Consider the following 23,744-nt stretch of genomic DNA (forward strand, 5'->3'; position numbering starts at 1 on the left):
ACACCGTGCCACTGCCTACCGCATCACAGCCCACCTCTAAGGTCAGCACCATGCACGGCTTCCGGCATGACTATAAACACCATAACCTACTTGCAACTCCTAGACCGAGTACTAGGCGTTTAATAAGCCGAGAGGGGTCAAGTTACCGGAACCCAATGTGTGGTAGTATCTAGTCTTGGATTACATACACGGAAGTCAGTTCCAAAGGATGGTTCCAATGAAACAACTCGCCATGAACTCCTACATAGCCTTTCATCGGTACCTTTTCCCAATCAGGTTCCACACTTATTCTTTGTCACTAGAACACATTCATCCATTCCTGTTCATCACCAATATGAAACAGACCTGACACAACTCTAGGCATAGCAAGCATAGCAGGATAAGACACATCATGGCTCAAGCAACTACCACGTATGCTAGGTTGCAAGGTTTGGCTATTTACTGTGAGAATGACAGGTCATGCAAAGGAATAGGTTCCGCTACCGAAGTAAAGCATTTGAAATATTTTGTCCTAATGCAATAAGTGGGAGTAGGAGAAGGAACATGGTATTATATCGGGATGATCAAAAGGGTGCTTGCCTTGTTGCTCAGCAAAAGGATTAAATCCGTTAGTCGGATATTCGGACGTATCCGGAAGGGCAGAGCCTACCGAAATAATAACGACAATCAATATCATTCATATGCAACAATATGATGCATGATCATGGCATGAAATGAAATGTAGCATGAGCTAGTGGGGCTATCAAACCCTTGGTTTGATGCTGATTTGCATTCAATTTCGAATATTAATTGAAATAAGATATTTATCAAATTCATTTAATTGATTTGACCTGACGCTGTTTCATAACTTTGTTTGTCATGCATGAAAGTAGCACCATTGTGTTCATTGAATTTTTCTGATCATTTTACATATATTGTTTGTGAGATTTGGAGTTATATTTAATTTTCTATGAATTTCCAAAGTTTTGAACTTATTCTGAATTGTTTTAAAACAGAAATAGAATTACTGCATCAGCATTACATCAGCAGGTCAATCTGGCCGTTGAAATTCAAACCTGACTAGTGGGACCCACTCGTGAGTGACTCTGGTTAGTTTTTAGTTAAACTTTAAGTTAACTAGCTAATTAGTAGTGGCTGGCCCACTTGTCAGTGACTGATTAGCAATTTAATATTTTCTTTAATTTTGATTAGGTTAATACTAATTAACCAGGGGTTGGCCCCACTTGTCAGAGACTCTGGGGAGTCAACCCACCGGCGCTAGGGGTCAAACCCACCGGCGATGAGCCGTCGGTGGCTCCAGGGACAGCGGCGGGCATCGGAAATGCTTCTCCGGCGACCAAACAAGCGGCGGAAGGCACAAGAGGAATAGCCCTTTGCCCGTGAGCTCATTTTTGCAAGTTGTGGGGGTTGAAACGGCCGGAGTTGACGCCGGTGACGAGCTCCGCAGCTGCCGGAGCTCGCGCGATGACGAGGTCATCGAAACACAGCACACTACGGCTGCTGCTAGGCATCTACGCGTCCTACACGACGAGCTGGAGCCGATGGTGGCCTCGGAATGACCAACTGATCATCGGAGCGTCACCGGCGATGAGCTCCCGCGGCGGATCTCCTCGGACTTCGGTGAAATCGAGGCCTAGAGCTCAGGATCGAGGGGAAAAGAGGGGGAAAGGCACCTGATCTCACGCGGGTTGCAGAGGCGTCGAGAGCGGGCTCAGGGATGGCTTGCAGAGGGAGAACGACGGCTGCGAACATCGGCAATCCGAGGAAGAAGACGACGTTGATGGGGTGATGTAGGCCTCGGGGAGGCTTGCGGTGGACGGAGACAATGGCGAGCTCGATCTCGAGCTCGGCTCCAATGGCGGACGAGAGGAGAGAGGGCGGGAGAGCGAATGGGGAGAGGGAGAGGGTTGGAACGGGCTCAGGAGTGTTATCCCTTCGCGGCCAGCGCGACGAGGCGGCCAGGCAGGAACCCACGTGCGTGGCCTCGCAGGAGGAAGCAGCGGCCACCTCCTGCTGCTGACTGGCGAGGGAAGACGACAGGGAGGAGCTGGGCTGGGCCAAGGTGAGCGACATGTAACACTTTTCTATTTTCTTTCCTTTTCTGATTTCTGTTAAATCATTCCTGACAATTGTTTGATTTTATTTTGGCTCCAAACTATTCCCATAAATAGTGAAAATAGTTGTGGGTGGTATTTTAATTATTTCCAAGCCCACATATTTTATATATTCTGAAATATTTAAAATCACATATTTGGGTGATTTCACTGGCTTTTGTGATTTAATTAAAATGCCAAATTTATTTTTAAAAAGAGATCCACCCCTGAAATATTGTTTCCAATATTTATCAAAAAGGGTGGGCTTTTATGAAGGCCATTTTGGGTTCATTGAACTTTTGCTTCATTGGAATTTAGTTGAATATAGAAGTCCTGGGGTTTTTCTTTGATTCCTATTTTCACTTTTTAATGCAAGAATAAAACATGAGCACAATCTTGCTAATCATCAAAAGGAAGCAAGGGATATGACAACTCACCCGCACTCAAAAGAATCTCGTCCCGAGATTTGGAAGTCGTCGGGAAGAGCGCGGGATACTCAAGTCGGAGATGGTCCTCTCTTTCACATTTTGTTTCTTTTTCGAGAATGATTTGACCATTGAGCTTTAAGAAACTTGAGGTTTCAACGTCGAGTGGTATTCTCAGCTTGATCAAGAATATGAATAGGGTATTCCTGGTATGAACGGTTATCCTGGAGATGAAGCGTGTCGTGGTCCACTTCACGGATAGGATCCGAGAAGCAATGCCTGAGTTGCGAGACATGGAAAACATCATGAACCTTGGAAAGATGCGGACGAAGTTCCAATTGGTAGGCAACTTCTCCTCGTTTGGCAAGAATGCGAAAAGGACCAATGTAACGAGGAGCCAGTTTGCCTTTGATACCGAAGCGGTGGGTACCCTTCAAAGGTGTAACCCGAAGGTAAGCCTTCTCGTCAACTTCAAAGTTCACAGCCTTGTGATGACGATCATATTGGCTCTTTTGACAAGATTGGGCTGTTTTCAACTTTTCACGAATAATGCGAACTTGCTCTTCTGCTTCCTGGATCATATCCGGACCAAAGAGTTGCCTCTCTCCGGTTTCTCACCAATTAAGAGGTGTTCAACATCTTCGTCCATAGAGAACTTCAAAAGGGGCTTTGCCCAAGCTTGATTTATAAATTTTGTTATAAGAAAATTCGGCGAATGGAAGACACTTCTCCCAATTCATACCGAACGATATAACACAAGCTCGAAGCATATCCTCTAGGATTTGATTTACTCTTTCTACTTGACCACTTGATTGGGGATGGAAAGTAGTACTAAAAGATAGGTGAGTCCCCATGGCATTCTAAAAGCCTTTCCAGAAACGAGAAGTAAAAATACTTCCACGATCTGAATTAATCTCCAATGGAACACCATGAAGAGACACTATTTGAGAGATATATAACTCTGGTAGCTGGCTAGTTGTTATACTCTCACGAACTGGAAGAAAATGAGCTACTTTGGAAAGATGGTCAATGACCAGAAAGATAGCATTATTCCCTTTCTTGGTCCTGGGAAATCCAGTGATGAAATCCATACTCACTTTATCCCATTTCCATTCAGGAATAGGTAAAGGTTGAAGGGTGCCAGCAGGCCTTTGATGTTCTACTTTAACTCGACGACAAACGTCGCAATTAGCAATGAACTCAACAATTTCTCTCTTCATCCTAGTGCACCAGAACCTCTGGCGTAGGTCCTGATACATCTTAGTACTATCAGGATGAATCGTGAGAGGAGATTCACGAGCCTCCTTAAGGATCAACTACCGCAGATATTGTTTCTTGGGAACTACCAAACGGTTCTACAAAAACAACACCCCGATCATCAACCGAGAAGCACTTGGCATTTCCCCTCTTCATATTCTTCTTAATCTGGGAAATTCCAGTGTCATGCTTCTGGGCCTCTATGATTTGATCCACTAAGGTAGGTTTCACCACCAGGTTGCAAAGAAATCCTTGAGGAACAATGTGGAGGTTTAACTTCCGAAATTCCTCATAGAGACGTAGTTGACCTTGTTGTAACATCAGATTGTTACAATAAGACTTACGACTTAGTGCATCAGCCATGACATTAGCCTTCCCTGGGATGTAAGTTATCCCTAAGTCGTAATCTGTGATCAACTCGACCCACCGTCTTTGCCTGAGATTCAAATCCGGCTGGGTGAAGATATATTTCAGACTTTGGTGATCAGTGACTATTTCGCAACGATTACCAAGAAGGTAATGTTGCCAGGTTTTTAGAGCATGGACTACAGCTGCAAGCTCAAGATCATGTGTGGGATAATTATCCTCATGTGTACACAACTGTCGAGATGCATATGCAATCACATGACGAACCTGCATGAGAATGCAACCTAATTCTTGTCGTGAGGCGTCGCAATAGATAACAAAGTCCTTAGAGAAATCTGGTGGTAGCAACACACGTGCGGAAGTTAGGCATCTTTCCAGTTCCTGAAAACTATGCTCACACTATGGTGTCCACTCGGACTTTTTATCTTTCTTGAGGAGTTTAGTTAGAGGCTTTGCAACCTCGGATAAGTTCTCGACAAAGCGGCGACAATAGCTCTCTAGACCAAAAAAAACTCCTAACTTGCTTGACCGATTCAGGTTGAGTCCAATCAAGGACAGCTTGAACTCTCTCCGGATTGACAGCAATACCCTTACCAGAGATTACATGGCCTAGATAGGTCACTTCTGGTAACCAAAATTCACGATTTGAAAACTTGGCATAAAGGCGATGCTCTCGAAGTTTCAGCAATACCAGCCTTAGATTCTCGGCATGTTCTTGTTCATTCTTCGAGTAGATGAGAATATCATCGAGGTATACCACGAAAAATTTATCCAAATAGTCCATGAAGATTGAATTCATCAAGCGAGAGAAGGTGGCTGCGGCATTGGTTAAACCGAAGGAAATGACGGTGTACTCGTATTGGCCATAACGAGTAACAATGGCCGTTTTTGGAATGTCCCCGTTCTTGATCTTGATTTGATGGTAACCCAACCTCAAATCCATTTTGGAGAAGACTGAGGATCCAGCGAGCTGATCATACAGATCGTTGATCCTGGGGAGCAGATACTCGTTCTTTATGGTGACCAGATTAACTGGTCGATAATCTACAACCATCTGATCCGTTACATCCTTCTTCTTGACGAAGAGGACAGAACAAGCCCAATCCACAAGACTAATGGATCGGCTCCTCGGCTCCAGGGTAATCTGGGAATACCCTAACAGTGCACAGGTACTGACTCTGGTTGAAATCCCGGTATTGCTCCTCCACTGTATACTCTGGTACCAGCGGTAACCGGCTACTGAAATCATCCTGACCAGCATGGCCGTGTGACCCGGTACATCCATCCACCTAGTCAGACGGACCACATGACGAAAAGGACGGGCAGGCATATGAAATAGAGAGTAATGCAAAAGGCATTGGAGCTCTGGAGATAAAATTGGGCAGCATAACGGCTGTAAATGCTCACAAACAATTTTGCGACAACCCACAAAAGATAGGATAGCATAACCACTCAACTATGAAGTTCAATTCCATGGTCATCAAATACTTATTTTCTTTTCCTTAGAACAAAAGAAAACTCAGATTAATTCTCGAACCGCTTTCCTACAATATACCGATTAGTAACACGCGATCCTGAGAGTTAGGTAAGAAACCTAGTTCTTAATCCCCGTAGAAAAGATGAGGATAACTAGAACAGAATGGCTTGAGAAGAGAAGCAAGAACCTTACGTTCCCTTCCACAAACAATTCCCTTACATATAACTAAAGCATTTCTAGACTCGACTTCGACCAGTTTGGCTTGGTAATCCTACAGTCATTCATGCTCTGATACCAATGCTGTCGGGACCGTGATCCTAAGCCATAGGAATCCAGCCTGTAACACATCGCATCCCTTTGCGGTCTCACGCACGGTTAACCCCACGGCTGCCACCTTACCTTAGCGGGGACCATTTGCGCTTTTTGACTCACGTATGCAATTGTGTCACTAGCATTCCAAAGTCAAAGAACCCGGGTCGACATAACTAATCATAAACTAAAGTGGGTCAATTGTACAGTGACAGGCATACATAACCCAACAAAGCACGTCTCGGTCATCAGCGAGTGTAGACGAGTCGTAGCAAGCTACAAGGAATCCATTACACCGCGTGACATTTCCCTGTAGGGACAAATACAACAACTAAGAAGGATATATAGCGGTCAAACAATGTGTCCGGAGCAGTAGCGAACTACCAAGGCTCGGTGGAAACACAAAGGGGCATTTCTCTGTATAGAGAGCTACTAAGGGCATACGACTAGGTGTCGAATCCCATACATATCAGAGTGCATCACATGTATGCATGACATACTCGATATGCATAGATACAACAATAGCATCACAACATAACCATACAACATCACAATATTTCTTTAGAAGACTCGGAAGAGTCTTGCATAATAAGTTCATACAGGTAGGGGTCACATGACCCGACACTCAAGTCATACAAGCAAAGTCATACAAACCAACCGGAAGCATTAAAGTTGTCGGAGTACACACAATTGAAAGGAAAAAGCATAAAGCCTAACTATCTACAGATCCCTTCTGATAGGGGCCAGGTCGTAGCTGGGACACCAGCTACTCGTCATCATCGAGGTCTAGGCAGAACCCACCTGTTGGCTTGTGGGTATCTTCTACAACATTTATTAAACAAACATGAGTACAAAGGTACTCAGCAAGACTTTAGAACAGATCTATCTACTCATGCACATGTATCAATAAAGGGGGTTGTGGAGTTTCATGCAGCAAGCCAGCTTTGACTCTTGGCTAGACTAAACTACAATTTTAAATAGTTTTAAACAACTTTGATAAGTAGTACACGTGTCCACTACCACCACAACAATACACTATCATGGATTCCTTTCCGTCTCCCTACGGAAATACCATACATGATACTCACACTTATCTTGATACTTTTATGAGTAGCCATTAAAGTTATCTATGAACAACATATCTCTCCAAGTAGTCCATATCCGCGGACGCTGCTATTCGAATAGATCATAACCCTATAGGGGTGTACTTCTTCACACACGCACTCGCCACTTATCGCCATGTGCACGTCATGCACCTCGGCAACCTTCAAGCGGAAGCCCAGCGAGGGAGTCGGCCACGACCGTTAACCACGCTAAAACCTAGTCTAGGTTTATCGCCTATTTGAGAGTGAACTCGCACGGAAGTCCAGCCAAGGTTTCCTCTACGGCCCCAAACGATGTGCGCACGGTTCCCAAGCCCACCACCCGGGTGCCACTTGGTACACTGTGCCACTGCCTACTGCATGACAGCCCACCTCTAAGGTCAACACCATGCACGGCCACCAGCATGACTATAAACACCACAAACTACTTGCAACTCCTGTACCGAGTACTAGGCGATTAATAAGCCGAGAGGGTCGAGTTATCGGAACCCAATGTGTGGTAGTATCTAGTCTTGGATTACATACAAGGAACTCAGTTCCTAAGGACGGTTCCAATGAAACAACCCGCCATGTACTCCTACATAGCCTTTCATCGGAACCTTTACCAAATCAGGTTCCACACTTATTCTTTGTCACTAGAACACATTCATCCATTCATGTTCATCACCCAGAAGAAACTACCAGGTATGCTAGGTTGCAAGGTTTGGCTATTTACTGTGACAATGACAGGTCATGCAAAGGAATAGGTTCAGCTACCGAAGTAAAGCATTGGAAATATTTTGTCCTAATGCAATAAGTGGGAGCAGGAGCAGGAACATGGGATTATATCAGGATGATCAAAAGGGTGCTTGCCTTGTTGCTCAGGAGAAGGATTAAATCCTTCAGTCAGATATTCGGAGGTATCCGGAAGGGCAGAGCCTACCGAAATAATAATGACAATCAATATCATTCATATGCAACAATATGATGCATGATCATGGCATGAAATGAAATGTAGCATGAGCTAGTGGGGCTATCAAACCCTTGGTTTGATGCTACTTTGAAATCAATTTCAAATATTAATTGAAATAAGATATTTATCAAATTCATTTAATTGATTTGACCTTATGTTGTTTCATAACTTTGTTTGTCATGCATGAAAGTAGCACCATTGTGTTCATTGAATTTTTCTGATCATTTTACATATATTATTTGATAGATTTGGAGTTATATTTAATTTTGTATGAATTTCCAAAGTTTTGAACTTATTCTGAATTGTTTTAAAACAAAAATAGAATTATTGCATCAGCATGACATCAGCAGGTCAATATCGCCGATGAAAGTCAAACCTGACCAGTGGGACCCACTGGTCGGTGACTCGGTTAGTTTTTAGTTAAACTTTAAGTTAACTAGATAATTAGCAGTGGCTGGCCCACTTGGTAGTGACTGGATAGCAATTTAATATTTTTCTTTAACTTTCATTAGGTTAATCCTAATTAACCTGGGGCTGGCCCCACTTGTTAGAGACTCTGGGGAGTCGACCCACCAGCGCTGGGGGTCAAACCCGGCTATGAGCCGCCGGTGGCTCCAGGGACGGCAGAGGGCATCGGAAATACTCCTCCGGCGAACAAACAAGTGGCGGAAGGCACTAGAGGAACATCCCTTCGCCCGCGAGCTTATTTTTGCAAGTCCTGGGGGTTGAAACAACCGGAGTCGATGCCGGCGACGAGCTCGGCGGCTGCCGGAGCTCGGGCAATAACGAGGTCATCCAAACAAAGCGCACTACGGCTGCTGCTAGGCATCTACGCGTCCTACTCGACGAGCTAGAGCCGATGGTCGCCTCGGAATGACCAACTGATCATCGAAGCGTCACCGGCGACGAGATCCCTCGGCGGATCTCGTCGGGATCTGGTGAAATCGAGGCCTAGAGCTCGGGATCGAGGGGGAAATGAGGGGGAAAGGCACCTTGAGCTCACGGGGGTTGCAGAGGCATCGAGAGCGGGCTCGGGGATGGCCTGGAGAGGGAGAACGACAGCGGCGAATGTCCGTGATCAGAGGAAGAAGACGATGTCGATGGGGCGATGTAGGGCTCGGGAGCTTGATTCCGTTGGCGTGTATGACGTACTCTACGAGGCGGAGACGATGGAGTTCTCGGGGAGGCTTGTGCTGGCCGGAGACGACGGCGAGCTCGAGCTCGAGCTCGGCTCCAATGGCGGCCGAAAGGAGAGAGGGCAGGAGAGCGAATGGGTAGAGGGAGAGGGTAGGAACGGGCTCAGGAGGGTTTTCCCTTCGCGGCCAGCGCGACGGGGTGGCCAGGCAGGCACCCAGGTACGTGGCCTCGCCGGAGGAAGCGGCGGCCACCTCGTGGTGTCGACTGGCGAGGGAAGACGACACGGAGGAGCGAGAGGTAACACTTTTCTATTTTCTTTCCTTTTCTGATTTTTGTTAAATCATTTCTAAGATTTGTTTGATTTTATTTTGGCTCCAAACTATTCCCATAAATAGTGAAAATAGTTGTGGGTGGTATTTGAATTATTTCCAAGCCCACATAAATATTTCAATATTTTATGATATTCTGAAATATTTAAAATCACATATTTGGGTGATTTCACTGGCTTTTGTGATTTAATTAAAATGCCAAATGTATTTTTAAAAAGAGATCCACCCCTGAAATATTGTTTCCAATATTTATCAAAAAAGGGCGGGCTTTTATGAAGGCTATTTTGGGTTCATTGAACTTTTGCTTCATTGGAATTTAGTTGAATATAGAAGTGCTAGGGTTTTTCTTTGATTCCTATTTTCACTTTTTAATGCAAGAATAAACATGAGCACAATCTTGCTAATCATCAAAAGGAAGCTAGGGATGTGACACCATCCATGGCGACGCACACTCAAGGATTCCTTGGATCTGTCGCTTTACCCTGATATAATTCACCGAAATGTTTCCATGCTTCCCATCCGATGTGTGTACCGCCATATTATTCCCATCCGCATCTAGTTTTGTTATTTTGCCCAATTTGTGCCATGTCATCTGTCTGGCTCTCTCTTCGACCATGAAAATACGTTGAAGCCTTGGTATGATAGGCATATACCGAACAACATTAACTCGATTTTGGTCTGCCTCTTCTCACCCATACCGTTGTCTACCACAAGATACGTGCAAGACATGCAATTGGGACAATAGACCAAGTGTGGATACTCCTTCCTAAATAATACACATCCTTTCTCACAGGCATCTATCTTCTCATAGGGCATCCTAAGTACATGAAGTATTTTTTCTGACCGATACAGGTTTGTAGGCATGACATGGCCTTTGGGTAGAAAGGGTCCAAATAGTGTCATCATCGTGTCGTAGCATTCTGTTCCCAAGTTGAACTGAGCCTTCCGAGCCATTACTTATGCAATGGCAGCCAGCTGACAAAGCTCAGTGTGCTCGTGGAGAGGACGTTTTGAAGACTCCAACATTTCATAGAAGGCATTTGCAGATTTCGTCATCTCTTCGTTCAAATCTCGAGAATCATCAAAGTCTTCCACCATGTCTTCGATCCCGGTACCATGCTCATCAGCGCGACGACGAACCACCTCAGCTCTGATGCGTTGTACAAACTCACATGAAATGTCCACATAGTATAATTAGGCTTAAACCCCCTCCTCTGCAGGTGTTTAATCATTACAGCATTTGTCCTCTTTTTATAGTTGTCACACTGTGGACAAGGGCACCAGTTTGTTTCCTAGCCATTTGCAAATGCAGCTTTCACAAAGTCGTTGGTTTTTATAAACCATTATTTCATCATCTCTTTCGTCAAGGTTTCCTCACCATAGACAAGTGTTGTCACTTGTTATCGGGATCACATCATTAGGAGAATGATCTGATGGACAAGACCCAAACTATAAACATAGCATATGACCGTGTCAGTTTATTGCTACTGTTTTCTGCATGTCAATGTTTTTGTTCCTATGACCATGAGATCATGCAACTCCCGGACACCGGAGGAATACCTTGTGTGTATCAAACGTTGCAACATTACTGGGTGACTATAAGGGTGCTCTACAGGTATCTCCAAACGTGTCTGTTGGGCTGGCATGGATCGAAACTCGGATTTGTCACTCCGTATGACGGAGAGGTATCTCGGGGCCCACTCGGTAATATCACAACAAGCCTTGCAAGCAATGTGACTAAGGAGTTAGGCATGGGATCTTGTATTACGGAACGAGTAAAGAGACTTGTCGATAATGAGATTGAACTAGGTATGGAGATACCGACGATCGAATCTCGAGCAAGGAACATAACGAAGGAAAAAGGGAACAACATACGGGATTAACCGAATCCTTGACATAAAGGTTCAACCGACATAGATCTTCATAGAATATGTAGGAGCCAATATCTAAATCCAGGTCCCGCTATTGGTTATTGACCGGATAGTGTCTCGGGTCATGTCTGCATAGTTCTCGAACCCGCACGGTCTGCACACTTAAGGTTCGGTGACGATTTGGTATAGTTGAGTTATAGGTGTTGGTGACCAAAGGTTGTTTGGAAGTCACACGGAGCTCCGGAATGGTCCGTAGGTAAAGATTGATATATAGGAAGTCCTGTTTTGGTCAGTGGAAACATTTTGGGATCATCGGTAGTGTACCGGGACTGTGGGAGGGTACTGGGGGACCACCGGGAGGGTTGTGACTCCCCAAGGGTTTCATGGGCTGTGATAAGAGGTGTACTAGCCCCTGTTGGGCTGTCCAAAGCCTCTCTCAAGGGCCCATGTGGCTAGAAGAAGAGCTAAAAGGCAAAGAACTTTTAAAAGGAAGGGAAAGGAGGAGTCCTCCCAAAGTAATCCACCTTCCCACAAGGAGGTTGACTCCTCCTTTGGTTCGGCCAACCCCTCTCCTTGGAGGAGGGGCCAAGGCAGCCTCCTCTCCTCTCCTCATATATATACTAGAGGTTTTGGGGGTTTTTGAGATAGAATAATCAGCCACGTGTTGCCCTCTCTCTAGATCTGTTTCTCCTCTAGTCTAGTTTTCAGCGGTGTTTAGGCGAAGTCGTGTTGGACTAGCTCCACCACCATCGCCGTCATGTCGTCGCGCTGACGGAGAACTCATCTACCTCTCCGCCCCCTCTTGCTGGATCAAGAAGGCGGAGATCATCATCGAGTTGTACGTGTGATGAACGCGGAGGTGTCGTCCGTTCGGCGCTAGATCGGGACAAAGTTCGTGGGACGGTGTTGATTTGGATCACGAAGATGTTCCACTACATCAACCGTGTTATATACGCTTCCTCTTAGAGATCTACAAGGTAAGTAGATTCACTCTCCCCTCTCGTAGATGATCATCACCATGGATAGGTATTGGGTGTGCGTAGGAAATTTTTGTTTCCCATGCAACATTCCCCAACAGTGGTATCAGAGCTAGGTTCATGCGTAGATGGTATCTCGAGTAGAACACAAAAGAGTTCGTGGTCGTTGATGTTCAATTTGCTGCCCTCCTTAGTGTTTTCTTGATTCGGTCGCATTGTTGGATTGAAGCGGCCCGGACCAACTTTACTCGTACGCTTACGAGAGACCGGTTTCATCGACTGACATGCAACTTGTTGCATAAATATGACTGGCGGGAGTCTGTTTCTTCAACTTTAGTTTAATCATATTTGACCAAGGCGGTCCATGGTTTTGTGTAACACCGTTGTAGTTTTGCATAAGTAAAATGCGATCATACTAGATACCCATAGGAGCCATGTAAAACATGCAACAACAAATTAGAGGACGTCTAAATTGTTTTTGCAGGGTATGCATGTGATGTGATATGGACAATGACATGATACGATATATTGGATGTATGAGATGATCATGTTGGAATAGTTAAATATCGACTTGCGCGTTGATGCTACGGCATCCGGCAGGAGCCATAGGGATGTCGTTAAAAAATTGTGCTTGTAGATGCTCTTGTTATATTGCTAGGCAGTAACTTTAGTAGTAACAGCATAGAGAACGCGACAACCTCGATGGCAGCATGATGATGGAGATCATGGTGCGGCGCCGGTTACGATGGAGATCATGCCGGCGCTTTGGTGATGGAGATCAAGTAGCACAAGTTCATGACCATATCATGTCACTTATGATTTGCATGTGATGTTAATAATTTTATGCACCTTATTTTGCTTAGGACGACAGTAGCATTATAAGGTGATCCCTCACTAAAGTTTCAAGATAAAATTGTGTTCTCCCCGACAGTGCACCGTTGCGACAGTTCGTCGTTTCGAGACACCACGTGATGATCGGGTGTGATAGACTCAACGTTCACGTGCACCGTTGCGACAGTTCGTCGTTTCGAGACACCATGTGATGATCGGGTGTGATAAACTCAACGTTCACATACAACGGGTGCAAAATAGTGGCACACGCGGAACACTCGGGGTTAAACTTGACGAGCCTAGAATGTACACACATGGCCTCCGAACTTAAGAGACCGAAAAGTCGAGCATGAATCATATAGCTGATATGATCAACATTGAGATGTTCATCGTTGAAACTATACTCAACTCACGTGATGATCGGACTTGAATTAGTGAATTCGTATCATGTGACACTCGAATGACTAGAGGGATGTCAATTTGAGTTGGAGTTTATTAGTAATATGATTAGCTAAACTCAATTATCATGAACATAGTCCAAAGGTCCGATGAGCATTGATCACTTAAGTAGATACGGGTATACATACTGATGTGTGTGGTCCGATGAGCATTGATCACTTAAGTAGATACGGGTATACATACTGATTTGTGTGGTCCGATGAGCATTGAGGCACACGGTGGATATCGTTATTTTCTCACTTCACTGATCACTTAAGTAGATATTGGTATATTTACTTAATGAGACACAAGTCTGAAATGTTTGAAAAGTTCAAGCAATTTCAGAGTGAAGTTGAGAATCATCTTAACAAGAAGATTAAATTCATATGATCTGATCGTGGAAGCAAATATGTGAGTTATGAATTTGGCACTCACCTAAGACAATGTGGAATTGTTTCACACTTGACACCGCCTCGAACACCACAGTGTAATGGTGTGTCTGAACGTCGTAATCGTACTTTATTGGATATGGTGCATTCTATGATGTCTCTTACCGATTTGCCGTTATCATTTTGGGGTTAGGCGTTAGAGACAGGTACAGTCACTTTAAATAGGGCACCATCTAATTCCTTTGAGACGATGTCGTATGGATTGTGGTTTGGCAAGAAAGCAAAGTTGTCTTTTCTTAAAGTTTGGGTATGCGATGCCTATGTCAAAAAGCTTCATCGAGAAAAGTTGTAACCCAAAGCAGAGAAATGTGTCTTTATAGGATACCCAAAAGAGATAGTAGAGTATACCTTCTATCTCAGACCCGAAGGCAAAGTGTTTGTCGCTAAAATTGGAACCTTTCTTGAGAAAGAGTTTCTCTCTAAAGAAATGAGTGAGAGGAAGATAGAACTTGATGAGGTTGTTGAACCTTTACTTCAACCAGAGAGTAGCGCAGCGTAGAAAGATGTTTCTATGGGGCCTACTTAAATTGAAGAGGAAGCTAATGATGATGATCATGGAGCTTTGGATCAAGTTGCTATCGAACCTCGTAGGTTAACAAGGGAACGCACTCCTCCTCAGTGGTATTGTAACCTTGTCTTAATAGTCATGTTGTTGGACAACAGTGAACCTACGAGCTATGGAGAAGCGATGGTGGGCCCGAATTCCAAAAAATGTTTACAGGCCATGAAATCCGAGGTAGGATCCATGTATGACAACAAGTTATGAACTTTGGAAGTATTACCTGAAGTGCGAAAGGACATTCAGAATAAACAAACAACACATAACTTATTAATACCAAATCATCACCGAACCTAAATTGTGCAAACCCCGCGGGTTCGAGTACTATGCATACATAACCGAGAAACTCTCTGTTCAATAACCAATAGAGGGACCTGGATGACCTTATTATCTCCTACATATTCTACGAAGATCTTTATTGGTCGAACCACGATGTCAAGGATTCAATCAATCCCGTATACCGTTCCCTTTATCCATCGGTATGTTACTTGCCCGAGATTCAATCATCGATATCTATATACCGAGTTCAACCTCGTTACCCGCAAGTCTCTTTAATCGTTCTGTAATACAAGATCTCGTGGTTAACTCTTTAATAACATTGCTTGCAAGCTTGTTGTGATGTTGTATTATCGAGTGGGCCCTGAGATACCTCTCCGTCACACGGAGTGACAAATCCCAGTATTGATCAATGCCAACTCAACATACACCCTCGAAGATTCCTGTAGAGCCTCTCTAAACTCACCAAGTTATATTGTGACGTTGATACACACAAGGTACTCCTCCAGTGTCAGTGAGTTCCATGATCTCATGGTCATAGGAACAGATACTTGACATGCAGAAAGCCATAGCAATAAACTGACACACTCATATGCTACATCCATAGTTTGGGTCTTGTCCATCACATCATTCTCCTAATGATGTGATCCCGTTATCAAATGACAACGCATGTCTATGGCCAGGAAACCTTGACCATCTTTGATTGGTGCGCTAGTCCTTTACATGCTCAATAGGGACACTGTGTTGTCTATGTACCTACATATGTATTTGAGTTTCTAATCAATACAATTCTAGCATGGATAATAAACGATTATCATGAACAAGGAAATATAATAATAACCACTTTATTACTGCCTCGAGGGCATATTTCCAACAATCTCCCACTTGCACTAGAGTCAATAACCTAGCTCACATTCTTCTTAAAGATCCATTTATTCCGAATTGCCTTTCGCCCTTCAGGTAATACTTCCAAAGTCCATACTCTGTTTCATACATGGATCCTACCTCATATTTCATGGCCTCTAAACATTTTTTGGTATTCGGGCTCACCATCGCTTCTCCATAGCTTGTCCAACAACATGACTGTTAAGACAGTTTTACCATATAAGTGAGGAGCAGTGCGTGCCCTTGTTGACCTACGAGGTTCGATAGCAACTTGATCCAAAGCTCCATGATCATCATCATTACCTTCCTCTTCAATTGAAATAGGCCCCATAGAAACATATTTTTGCGCTCCTCTACACTCTGGTTGAAGTAAAGGTTCAACAACCTCATCAAGTTCTATCTTCCTCTCACTCATTTTTTTCGAGAGAAACCCTTTCTCAAGAAAGATTCCATTTTTAGCGACAAACACTTTGCCTTCGGATCTGAGATAGAAGGTATACCCTACTTTCTCTTTTGCGTATCCTATGAAGACGCATTTCTCCGCAGTGGGTTCCAGCTTTTCTGGACGAAGCTTTTTGACATAGGCATCGCATCCCCAAACTTTAAGAAATGACAACTTTGCTTTCTTGCCAAACCACAGTCCATACGGCTTTGTATCAAATGATTTAGATGGTGCCCTATTTAAAGTGAATGTAGTTGTCTCTAATGCATAACCCCAAAATTATAACAGAATATCGGCAAGAGACATCATAGAACGCACCATATCCAATAAAGAATGATTACGACGTTCAGACACACCATTACACTGTGGTGTTCGAGGCGGTGTCAACTGTGAAACAATTCCACATTGTCTTAGGTGAGTGCCAAACTCATAACTCAGATATTTTCTTCCTTGATCACCTCATAGGAATTTAATCTTCTTGTTAAGATGATTCTCAACTTCACTCTAAAATTGCTTGAAATTTTCAAACATTTCAGACTTGTGTTTCATTAAGTAAATATACCCATATCTACTTAAGTGATCAGTCAAGGTGAGAAAATAACGATATCCATCGCATGCCGCAATGCTCATCGGACCACACACATCAGTATGTGTGATTGAGACTTGTCGGTAACGAGATTGAACTAGGTATGAAGATACTGACGATCGAATCTCGGGAAAGTAACATACCGAAGGTAAAAGGGAACAACATACCGGATTAACTCAATCCTTGACATAAAGGTTTAACCGATAGAGATCTTCGTAGAATATGTAGGAGCCAATATGGACATCCAGGTCCCGCTATTGGTTATTGACCGAAGAGTGTCTCACATTACTGGAATCAGAAAATTTGCCATCTGCCGGGTCTTTTCTGTCTGCTGGTTGATGGCAAAGAATCTCTTTGCCGTCAGCTACCAAAAAATTGATGGCAAAGATCTCACAGATGGCAAAGAAGTGCTTTGCCATGAGTCGCTTCTTTGCCGTCAGCTAGCGGACGGCAAAGATGGACCGAGCTGATGGCAAAGACATGGCTGATGGCAAAGACATGGCTGACGGCAAAGATGACCCATGCAGACGGCAAAGAAAAATCGCAGTTGTAGCCATTACGTTTGCCATCTGCCGGCTCTTTGCCGTCCGCCAAAAGCTCCTTTGTCGTCTGCCTGGGAGCACAGCGGACGGCAAAGACATCAACCCACTAACGGCAGCCCAGTGTAACGCTCCAACCCCACCTCGTTGTTTCAAAAAAAAAAACCCACCTCGTCGCCCTCCTCCCGCACGCTCCCTCCCCCATCCAGCTTGCGCCCACCGGTCGGCGCCTCCCCGCCCTCCCCACCGGCCGGCGCCTCCCCGCCCTCCCCACCGGCCGGCACCTCCCCGCCCTCCCCGCCCTCCCCACCGTCGCCACCTCCTGCCCCACTGGCCGGTGCCTCCCCGCCCTCCCCCACCGGCCGGCGCCTCCCCGCCCTCCCCACCGTCGCCACCCCCCTCCCCATCGGCTCCCCTCCCCATCGGCTCCCCCCTGCAGGCCGCACCACTCCTCCGATCCGGCCACGCCGTTAGGAGCACGAGCAGCCTCCCTGACGCTCCTCCTCGCCCCGGATGCCCTGGAGCCTCGTCGCCACCCCCCTCCATCGCCCGCACCCTCCTCCGCCGCCCCATCCCGCCGGCGACTTCGCCACCTAGCCGGAGCAGCCACCTCCCCGGAGGAACTCCTCTCCCCTGCCAGCAAAAACGGTGAGATTCATCTGTATAGGAGAAAATGAAGAAAATGAGTTCGTAATGCTATTTACCATCAATTTGGTAGTAACTAGAGGGCAGCAGCGGCACTATTTTACAACTCCATCTATTATCTATATTCAAAGGTGACCCTACATGAATATGAGAGAACAAATTGAGTTCTGGTTACCTTGCCATTGCAACTACAAGTGTCTTGCAGTACACAACAAGAAACTATCCTCGTGTTCTTGAAATTTAAATCTTTTTTAGAATTTTTTACCTCTCATCAATCCATCATTGAACACATATATCCACTACTGCCCATAACTGGTTGGAAAACCTGATAACTCTAGCCTCCTGACGGAGTGCAGAGTAAACAGCACCTATGCGCAATGTCCGTTTGTTCCAAGACACACATGCAAAATTCAGAGATATCATGCTATGGTCTAGGGATGACTCTGATTCCTGAACTGAAGATGAACGAAACAATAAGCCAAAGTGCAAATCTTACCTGGATCACCTTGCTGCCATCTTCCATAGTAAAAAGCATAGGAAATTGCCAACTGAAATCGCACCAATTAGAGAACAACCTGAAAGAACAACAAGTGCCTCATAAAAATAAATCCGTGGAGAGCTCCACTTGCAATGAAACCACTGCGATCTTTATGCATTTCATAATTTATCAGTGCAATTTAGCAATTGGGCCTCATAAAAAACAGTTGCAAAAAGCAGCGGCTGCCCTTTCATCAAACATCTTCCATAGTCTTTCTCATGGCCGCCATACCTCAAGGCCGGCAGATCCCCTATGACGGAGAGAGGAAGAGAGAGACTTAGAGAGAGGGGGAGAGAGTGTGGAATGGATTGGGGACTCACCAACGCGCGGAGCTCCAGGACCAGAACAAAAGGGAAGCCAGCCCCGATAACCTCCTTCCCCCAAGATGGTGCACACACAGGTGCAGGCCTCCTATTCAGTGCCGAGGAGGAGGTAGACTGGCCGCAACAGTGGCGCGACGAATCAAGCTCCTCCAGTCGAGCACCGAGCGAGGCGACAACGAGAAAAGCGGGAGGATACAGGCATGTGGCCGCGCGAGGGAGGCACCCCCGAGTGGCACAACATCACTTGGTCTTCTTCATCGTGGGCGAGGACAGGCGCCGGCAGAGATCGTGATGGTTGGACAAGGAGAGAAGGGAACGCATCAGGACAGAGGGGTTGGCGTGATGGCCTGAGGTAGCTTCTCCATGAAGGAAAGCTGGCTACGTGGGCCAATGTCAACAAGCTGCCAAGCAGACAAGTTTTTCCAATCGCTGGCCTGAATTTTTTTTCTCTTCTCCTGCCCAATAGCTAGGGGATGACGTGGATAGCGGGAGGAGGCACTCTTGCAGTGTAGCTTATTGTATTTGATTCTTGGACACATGACACATCATACCTACACAAATAAAATATTCTCATGCTAATATCTATTCTCTTTGAATAAATGATACAAAATAAAGGAGGTGACACCTTCGAATATGTAGAATGGCACAATGTTGTTATAGAAATTATGCAAATACAAATATCTTTTTGTCTGCTGTGGAAATATGATTAACATATAAATGTCAGTTTTACTTAATGTGTTGTGTTAAACAAAGGCCATACCAAGTTCCCAAAATTGCTACAGAATTTTTTTTGTGGGAAATAATATTTTTAATCTAAATCATATACTTCAATTGGATGTCCTAATGGAATGAAATCAACTAATGACACAACTAACCTAGAAATTAAGAAGTGGTAAACCAATCATGCAAAAAGGAATCATGTTGTATCAAACACGTATAGACTGTAGTATGATGGCACACCAAGATGTGGTTTTTGTACACGCCTGATAAATTAAACTTGTAAGGACAACTTTTTACCTCAAACTAAAATTCTGGACAGAATGGTCTAGAAAACAAATTTTAATCGCTGCATGGGTGAGTGTCCTGTGTTACAATTTCACCATTCAATGATGCAGAATGGATGGAGGCAGCCAGTGATGCATATTTTTATGGTAGTCCCTATGTGCTCCTAGTTCTTGCTTTTCCTGAATCAAAGCAACACACAGGACATGTCAACTGCAACATTATATACATAAGGCAAATAGAGGTACATAAGCGAGGAGTTGCTTTGATTCCTGTGTGTACCAGCGTAACACATAACTATTAGATCAGTAACCATGAGAGCTGCTGCTTGTAAATCGAACATGCCTTTTCTTGCTCTTTTTACTGGATAGCAAATAGAGGACATAAGCGAGGAGTTATGCAGCTGAAAGAGGTCATGAGAACATCACGTTTCATCCCATGGTTAAAAGTAAGTCATAGATCGATTTAACAGAAAAAAATCCTTAACTCCAGATTTACAGTGACATGTGACAACTTTGGTTTAATTGATTTTCCTAATGATTTAGTGTTCAAAAAAATAAATTCTGAGACTGTTGCGAATAATGGAGCGTGTCTGCATGTGGAGCATGTCATTAGCCTGCATCCCCTATGGCGCTTAGTTTGTGTCATGGCTCTATGTTTGGCCGTTTTGATATGCGCGTGTTAACTTCCTGTTGGTTGTATGGATATCAATTATATAGATGCTGGCATCGACTCTCTATATTTACACCAACTCAATGTGATGTTAAGATGGGTAAAAGTGCCCCTAATATGGAAACAGATTCATGTAAAAACACCCTCGACCCCCGACCCCCGACCCCCGACAACACTCACCCTCGACCCCCGACCCCCTACCCCGACCCCCGATGCCACTGACCCCCAACCCCCGAGCCCCGACACCTCTTCGGCCTCTTGTTGACCGAAAAGACCCCAATCCCTGACGCCAGTGACCTTCGACCCCCGATGACACTGACCCACATAGTTATGAGTTAGGTCATATAGTTATTTTAATTATAAAAACATCATATTTGTGTTGATCGGGTGAATTTCAATGTGCAGTTGTTCGACGACCTCCATGTGCGTTGGACGAGCTCCGCCCTTGCGTTTGTTGGCGAGCACAAATGACTTCTCCTCCTACCCCCTTAATTTGCTCTGTCCCAGTCTTCGTGCCGATGAAACTTGCTAGCTATAGGTTTCTTCAATCATGAGTATGCGTGACCAGTATGCGTCTCCCATTCGAAAGGGCGACATCTATAAATATGCATTTCTTTGCATATTTATAACCGACATCCTTTCGAATTGTCCAACATTATCCATGGACAACCCGAGTATGTGTAGATTGGGTTTGTTTTCCCGTATGCTGTGCTCCGGATCCGATGCGGAATTTCGTCAGTGCCTCCCCTGTTGCTCTCCGGGTACACATCCTCTCTGCTTATTGCCGAGACGTGTATCAGGAGAACAGCGGGGAGGTGATGTCGAAATTCTGCGTCGCATCTGGAGCAGAGCATGGGAAAACGAACCCAGTCTACACATACTCGGGTGGGATTAGGACCTATCTTTACCTATTAGCGTGTAGGTTGCATGGACGTAATAAAACTGACAAACTTGATTAGCGTATGAATATAGATGATGAATTATATATTTATTTTTTGTGCCCCCATAGGTAGCTAGGCAACATGAGTGATCGTGCTTGGATGTACACTAGTCACCCTAGTCAGAAAGACATGACCCATGAATGGTTAACAAAAACCAGGGGGTTTGTGAGAGCCGCATTTGCAAATGGCCAGCATAAAACATGGTGACCTGTCCCAACTGCGACAACTGGAAAAATCAGACAGAGTTTGAAATGGGTAAACACCTGCAGAAGTGGGGTTTTACGCCTAATTATACGGTGTGGACTTTTCATGGTGAGTCTGACCAACGTGCCAGAGCTGAGGTGATTTGTCGTCGCACCAACGAGCATGGTACCGGGATTGAAGACATGGTGCAAGACTTTGATGATGCTCGTGATTCGGACGATGAGATGGAGGAATCTGCAAAGGCCTTCTATGAAATGCTGGAGTCTTCAAAACGTCCTCTCCACGAGCAGACTAAGCTTTGTCAGCTGGATGCCATCGCGCAAGTAATGGCTCTGAAGGCTCAATTCAACCTAGGCAGAGAATGCTACGACGCGATGATGACGATATTTGGACGCTTTCTACCCAAAGGCCATGTACTGCCTGCAAACCTGTACCAGTCAGAGAAAATCCTCCGTGTACTTAAGATGCCCTATGAGAAGATACATGCCTGTGAGAATGGATGTGCCTTATTTAGGCTTGAGTATGCGGCCTTGAACTATTGCCCCATTTGCAATTCTTCCAGGTATATTGTGGTAGACAACGACATGGGTGAGAAGAATCTGACCAAAATCCCCATTAGTGCTCTTCGATATCTGCCAATCGTACCAAGACTTCAACGTCTTTTCATGGTCGAAGAGACGGCCAGACAGGTGACATGGCACAAATTGGGCAAAAGAACCGAACTAGATGCGGATGGGAACAAGATGCTGGTACACACTTCAGATGGTTTTGCGTGGAGGCACTTCGATGCATTACATAAGGATTAATCGGAAGATCCAAGGCAACCTAGAGTTGCCATCAGCACGGATGGGTTCAATGTGTATGGTATGACGGCAACACAATACAGTTGTTGGCCTGTATTTGTCATTCCACTAAATTTGCCACCCGGAGAGATTATGAAAAGAAAGAACATTTTCCTGACGTTGATAATTCCAGGGCCCAACTATCCGGGGAAGAATATGAATGTGTACATGCAGCCGCTTAAGGATGAGTTGCAAGAAGCCTGGGATAATGGGATCAAGACCTACGATGCGGCTACCAGAACAAATTTCAAAATGCATGTGTGGTACATGTACTCGACGCATGATTATCCGGCGTTTGCGCTATTCGCTCGCTGGTGTGTGCATGGAAGGTTACCGTGCACCACATGCAAGGCAGCTCTTCAGTTCCGTTGGCTGCAGGCTGGTCGCAAGTATTCTTGCTCCGACATGCATAGACAATTCCTGGATCCGGACCATAAGTTCAGAAAAGACAAGAAGAATTTCATCAAAGGTAGAATTGTCAAAAACACTGCACCAGCTGCGTTGACAGGCCAACAGACCCTTGATCAGTTAAACGCTCTCGAGCCTGATCCTTTGCGTCCAGGATACTTCAAAGGGTATAATACGGAACACGCCTGGACTCACAAGTCATGCTTATGGGATCTCCCTTACTTCAAAGACCTCCTTTGCCCACACAACATTGACGTGATGCACACTGAAAAGAATATTGTGGAGGCCATTTTTGGTACATTGTTCGGCATAGAGGGGAAGTCAAAAGATAATCCTAAGGCTAGAATCGACCTGGAGGCTCTATGTGATAGACCGTTGCAAAACTTGCGACAACGGAAAGGAAAGCAAAGCATAGCGAAGCCAAAGGCATGGTTCAATCTTGAAAGGCCAGCTATGAGGGAAATGCTATTGTGGGTGAAAATGCAGTTGATGTTCCCCGATGGGTATGCTGCGAATCTAAAGAGGGGAGCGAGTCTTGAGAAATTGAAAATATTTGGGCTCAAGAGTCATGATTGGCAATATGGATTGAGCGGGTAATGCCAGTGATGTTGCGTGGCTTTATCCCTGAGGATGAATGGCTAGTACTGGCAGAGCTGAGCTATTTCTTCCGTTCTCTTTGTGCGAAAGAACTATCGCCTGGCGTGCTAGATGAAATAGAAGAGTTGGCGCCGGAGTTGGTCTGCAAATTAGAAAAGATCTTAGTTAGCTCCAAAATAGCTAGACTTCCATCTAATGACATAATTAGCTTAGTTAGCTCAAAAATAGCTAGACTTCCATCTAATGACATAATTAGCTTAGTTACCTCCAA

At 44.9% G+C, this 23,744-nt stretch overlaps 1 long non-coding RNA gene across 4 annotated transcripts; it reads right to left on the reverse strand.

Moving 5' to 3' along the window:
* Positions 1 to 6,704: 6,704 nt before the first annotated feature.
* On the reverse strand, positions 6,705 to 19,151 carry LOC123413260. Of its 4 annotated transcripts, XR_006613707.1 has the most exons (4): positions 18,805 to 19,151; positions 18,443 to 18,521; positions 18,212 to 18,314; positions 18,005 to 18,083 (listed from the first exon to the last, which is right to left on the reverse strand). It is a non-coding gene; the product is annotated as an uncharacterized LOC123413260 (long non-coding RNA). The 4 variants fall into 4 exon arrangements; XR_006613708.1 differs by lacking the exons at positions 18,005 to 18,083; positions 18,212 to 18,314 and adding an exon at positions 6,705 to 6,746 and having other exon boundaries at positions 18,805 to 19,143; XR_006613706.1 differs by lacking the exons at positions 18,005 to 18,083; positions 18,212 to 18,314 and adding an exon at positions 6,707 to 6,749 and having other exon boundaries at positions 18,805 to 19,142.
* Positions 19,152 to 23,744: the final 4,593 nt, after the last annotated feature.

This window comes from Hordeum vulgare, chromosome 7H, assembly GCF_904849725.1.
Source record: "Hordeum vulgare subsp. vulgare chromosome 7H, MorexV3_pseudomolecules_assembly, whole genome shotgun sequence".
In the NCBI taxonomy this organism is placed as follows: domain Eukaryota; kingdom Viridiplantae; phylum Streptophyta; class Magnoliopsida; order Poales; family Poaceae; genus Hordeum; species Hordeum vulgare.